The sequence below is a fragment of the Sebastes umbrosus genome, chromosome 15 (assembly GCF_015220745.1).
Source record: "Sebastes umbrosus isolate fSebUmb1 chromosome 15, fSebUmb1.pri, whole genome shotgun sequence".
Classification (NCBI taxonomy): domain Eukaryota; kingdom Metazoa; phylum Chordata; class Actinopteri; order Perciformes; family Sebastidae; genus Sebastes; species Sebastes umbrosus.
In genome coordinates, this window is record NC_051283.1 from 5,766,930 (window position 1) to 5,772,799 (window position 5,870).

Below are 5,870 nucleotides of genomic sequence, written 5' to 3' on the forward strand. Positions count from 1 at the left end.
TGCACCACATACTGTTTTGCAAGTTCAGTTGCACCTTGCAGTTATGCAGCCTACTAAGATAGAGGGTAAGGGATAGGGTAAGGACAAAGGGTTTTGGTTGAAAGTAGAAAAAAAAACACAGCAAACACTTCCCACAAATGAGCCAGGAAAAGGAGAAGGAACAGTAGCGTGGGTTGTGCCAAACAACGCCCCACAGCCACTCCTCGCAAAACAGCTCCCTCAGTTTCGTCAGTATTTATGACTGTGAGGAACGGTTTGAATACAGTGTCAAAGAGGACTCATTATTTCACACCACAAGCTGAAAGTTTGGGATAGTTGATTCCAACAGTATAGGGTTCTCTCACTGGAAACATGCATGTGTGAGAGAGAGACTATAGAGCCCTGATTAAACATTCAGCATCGAACAAACAGGGAACAGAGAATGTTGTTAATACAGAACTAATACAATATGGAAGGAATTATTACTATCTCTATGCTGTGACATGATCAAATGCCTAAGGGAGCAAAGGATAGACAATAGGGCAGTGGACTGTTGTTTTGGTCTTTATTTGAACCCACGCTTAGGAAAGAAACAGAATATTATCAAGATTTCGTAAAAGACTCCATTATAAACAAGACTAGGTAGAAACCTGGTATATGGCTGGACTGTGAATGGTCAATGTGTGCAATGTGGCCACATTATTACAGGGATATAGTCAGTGGTGTCTATAATGTGAGTTCCTGGGTATTAAATGTTCATCTGCAATTGTCTGTAGTGGTCCCAGTAATATCTGTTCTTAAATTGTACTGAAGTGGCATATCACATGACATGGTTAAAGGTCCCATACTGTAAAAAGTGAGATTTTCATGTCTTTTATATAATAAAGCAGGTTTAAGTGCTTTATAAAATACTGTTAAACTATCAAAATGCTCAATATACGGAGAAATACACACAGCCCGTATTCAGAAATTGTGCGTTTGAAACAAGCCGTTAGGATTTCTGTCCATTTGTGATGTCACAAATGTACAATATTTAGACCCTTTACACAGTTTTAAACATAAACATTCTAAATGTGTCCCAGTTTATTTCCTGTTGCAGTGTATGTGAATAACATCAGCTGACAGGAAGTAAACATGGACCCAAGCTGTTGCCTAGCAACGCAATTCCGTTGCAATGCACTAAAAGTATTTCAGACAGAGGGTGAATACAGATATATTCAGGCAGACAGTATGAGAAAAATAAAGTTTTTTTTGAACATTACAGCATGTAAACATGGTCTAATAGAAACACAAAATACAAGCATGAACCTGAAAATTAGCACGATATGGGACCTTTAAGTTATGTTTGAGTCAAATAATTGAGGACTGCTTTAATTTAATAAATATAACAATATAATCATGCTTTTATTTGTTGTACTGGATTTACAGCAATAGGCCCAGTAAAGATCTGTCTGCCATGACAGTTAGTAGTAAGTACTATATACTTTACACTGGTGACATCTGAAGGCAGCAGGTATCCGTTTCATCTGCAGACACTAACTTGTTGGATGTTGCGCACTGTCAAGCCACAATTATGATAATTCCGTTAAGAGTTGATGAAGACCAAACCATAGCTGAAAGGAGAGTGAATATTGGACCTAAATTCATCAGGTGGACTTCAAATTAATGCTAATGTTGCTTCGTGTCTGCTGGATGTGCAAAAAGCACACCACAACAACTTTATAAGATGACATTATGTCAGTTTACAGTTGTATTACAGTGTTTACAGCTCGTTCTGTTGCCCCCCCCCCCCCCTTTCCCCCCCTTCCCCCCCTTCCCCCCCTTCCCCCTGGACGAGCAACTTTTCATTTGTACAAGGAATAATGAGTTATTTCTTCTGTAAAAAGTAATATAGCTTTAAATAAATGACATCACACACAGATATAGATTACACCAGTGTCATCTTGTTCCTGCTATGGTCTCTAAGAGCTGCGCAAATCTGAACAAACTTAAGCTCGAGCATTCGCCCAAGAGACGCTTATCTCCTCTAAATATAAACAGGAAACTGTATCATTGAGCCACTTCCTAAAGCAAGGCGGGGAGGTTGATATCCACTCTCAGAATAGCCCTTCTGGGCTGTAAGCATGCACACAAACAAGGAGAGCCTGCTGGGTCTCATATGGTAGCTCAAAGGCCCACTCAGAACAGCCCATTACATCAAGAGCACGGCCGAGGGTGACTTCTTTCTCCAATTATTAGACTGAGCAATGAAATGTTTTCTTCAAGGACTTCTATAATTTAAGGTACAACCAAAATGGATGGGTCAAAGCTCGGCCCTTCAATTTACATGTGGATGAAACACATGCTAAATCCCTTTTTCGGCTTGTTTTTTTTGAAAATGCATAACCTTGAACTGTATGAGCTCAAGCTGGAACAGCACTTAATCCCATCTAACCCTTCTTTCCAAAGCTCGTCTGATACTGAATCTCGCTGCCAATCTCCTCTGTGCCTCCTCAACACAGCTGGAGGAAGTGGTCTGTGTGAAAAGATCAACGAACTGTGACCCTAAATGTTTGGAGGTTCGGGGTGGTTTTAAGATGTACTGTAATGTGACAAGCTGATTTGAAGACGGCGAAGAAGTTCTTAGCCTGTAAGTTTATAAATACATTTATTCCAATTAGACTATTGTGTTGACACAGAGGGCTCCAACAAAATATGTTGAACCTGGCTCAACTTGCCGCAATGCAATGCAAAATTTACAGACAACACACTGCAATGGTAAATATGTCCAAGTGCACAATCCTGTTTACCACAATATCTGAATCTACAAATATATAGATATATAACATGTTAGTTAGTGAGCTTCAAAGGCGGATTTTGTTACATTTGGACAGTGGCAGGCTAGCTGTTTCCCTCTCTTTCCAGTCTTTATGCTAAGCTACGCTAATAGTCTCCTGGCTGGAGCTTCATATTTACTATTACGGTGACCAAGTTGGGTGTCCCGAGTTCCAACAAATACCTGTAAAACACCAAAATGTTTTCAGTAGTCATGACGAAAGTGTCCCGGTTTCACCACAATTGAAATTATAATAATTTTATTATACTTGTTTTCGGCGCTCACGTAGACGTTTATCATGTTCCGTCCCACTATAACATAACCCAATATAAAAACTTAAACAATGCACCACGCGTCTGAATTCAACACTGATTTGTCTGTATGTGTGTCATTGTCTAATCAATGTGTTGTTGTCAAGGCTGTTGATATGACGCTAGCGGCTCTTTCTGATAGGACCTGCCAGTACGCTGACGATTAGCTGTTATGCCGAAGAGAAAGTCAGACTTTTCTAAAGAGCTTCAGGAGGCTTATACTCCTTCCTTCATAAAGTACCCGCCAATGAAAATGCTGCATTCTGCACACACTGCAAGAGTACATTTTCAGTCGTGCACAGTGGAAACGCCGATATAAAAGATTATATTAAGACGACCAGATAGCAATATACAATAGCACGCCAATGATGCGTGCAAAAGTGCACATGTGCGGTTTGGGGGTTTGAAAACATGGTCACCCTAAACTATACAGACATCAGACTGCTATCAACCTTCTCTTTGTATTTGTTCAACAAGTGTCTTTCCCAAAATGTTGAACTAGTGAAATTCATGGATGTAAATAAATGCCTGTATGTATCACACTGACATGAAATGAACATTTAAGGATACCAAATGCTAAAGTCTGCGGAGGAGTCTGCTAATATTCAGTGTACAGGAAACACAGATATCAGTATCTGTTACCACATTGATAATAAATGAGCTGCAAATGTGTTTTCAATATGCTGAAGAACAGTCATTAAAAGGAGTGATGTGAGTAGATTGCAATGGGTTTATAACATTGGCACACATAATTTACTTTGACTTGACTAAAAGAGTGGCAATGTTAAAACTCACACTAAAGTATTGTCTCAGCCCGCTCAACTATCCGATCCGCAGCAGCAGACCCATTCATTTCTGTGGCACGTAAATGGTGACTGAACTAACAGCAGAACTTCACATGGATAAATAGGATGAATGTATCAGTTCCCACATTGTGATTTGATAAGACAGGTATACTGTATATTTATAGAAAAATGACGTCTCCTGTAGCTGTATTCAAAATCTAAAATAACATTAGCACGTATTTTAAAATCTATGATGAGTTTGTAATGGCTGTAATTACATGAATCATCAATGCAATTTGAATGATTTGGGCATAATTTTACTGACTGTATGGTTTACTGAGTCACAGTCTCTCCTCACTCAGCCACTGCTCCAGTGAAACTACTCTGTGGCTGAAGGCGACTAGTCAGCAGTATGGGACTGTGGTTGGTTTCATAGTGTAAGAGGCAGACATTGTGTTCATTGAGACGAAACACTACAGGCAAAAACATTGCTTTTTCATGCACTGATCAATTGTCTTCTTTCAGACTAGTGCAAAGAAAACATCCAAAACACACATTTAGGTGTTTATTTTACTACATTTTGTCTGTTTGCGTCTGTTGATTTTGCCTAAATTCACCCAAAGTTAGCATTACATAATGCCTCATTAGCATATTTAAACATAAAATTTCAGAAAACTTGTAATACAAAAAATAATTGTCTTGATGTAAGTAATCAACTGGGGAAGTTCCATAGTGATATCTATTAGCTATTGTTTTTACCCTATTCACCTGTAGTGTCTTTCAAAACGTAGGAAATTTTACAATCCATATCTTTAAAGGCTGTTTTCTCAACATGAGTTTTTTTCTCATACTCTGAGCCAGAAATCTCCACTACAGTAGCACTTACATCCACCAAACTTTCCAGTTTCATTCCTATCTATATTCTGAAGGTTTGTACAGAGGGGTTTGTTCATATATCATTCATAGCCTGATTTATACAACATTTTATTCCTTAAAAACATGGCCATTTTTTTTTTTTTTTTATGGCTGTTGACAGTATTTTCTGATCTATGGAGTGATAAAAAGAGATATCCTAAATCTCCTCAGTAAAAACCTTTGACTCTAATATGTCAACAAAATGAAACAAGAATTTTGAACCAATGTTTAGATTTCTGTTCTGGAAATGTATGCAAATTAGCACATATTTAATAAAATAATGCCTCATTTGCATATTAAAACATAACATTTCAGAAAACTTGTAATACAGAAGAAAGTACTGTCTTAATATACGTAATCAACTGGGGAAGTTTCATGGTGATTATCTTTTAGTTTAAACCTTTACCTTTCACCTGAATTATCTCTGAGTGGGGAATTTGTCAAAAACTTCTCCACAATGTGAGAACAAGCTCAGTTCAGCTAGTAGTTTTGGATGTGTGAAATACTGAGAAAATGACGTGGTGATAACAGATCTTCAGTGTCAAACTCACTGTTCACCATGACATGAAACAGAAATTTCCCAAACTGACTACGAGTCACACCTCTCTGCTGTGTACAGTATACAATGTGTCACGATGTTCCCTGATCATTCTGTCCCCTTTGTCTTCTAACCAAACTGGTTCACTTCAGACAGCGTAGTGTTAGTGTCAACTGCTTTCCACGTGCAACCATCTCTTAGCCCCAATCTCTTTGTTATGTCTGCCAGCCGAAGTCTAATCCGGGACACAGAGCGGGGCTGGCCCTGCCAAGTCCACCTGGTGGGACAGCAGGGAGGCTCTGTGTGCCACATCTGCTCTGACATGGTAATACTTTAAAGTACTGATGACAGCAGGACTCTCAGACCCACAACACATGAGGCTGCTGTAATGGCACAGTCTGTTTTTTACAAATGCTTTTCTTTTTTTAAAATGGGAGAATAGGTTGGGTGAATCATAGAAGTCAGACTGATCTAAGGATAATGTCACATAGATGATTTACAACTGGGAGTTACACAACAGTCAGTCT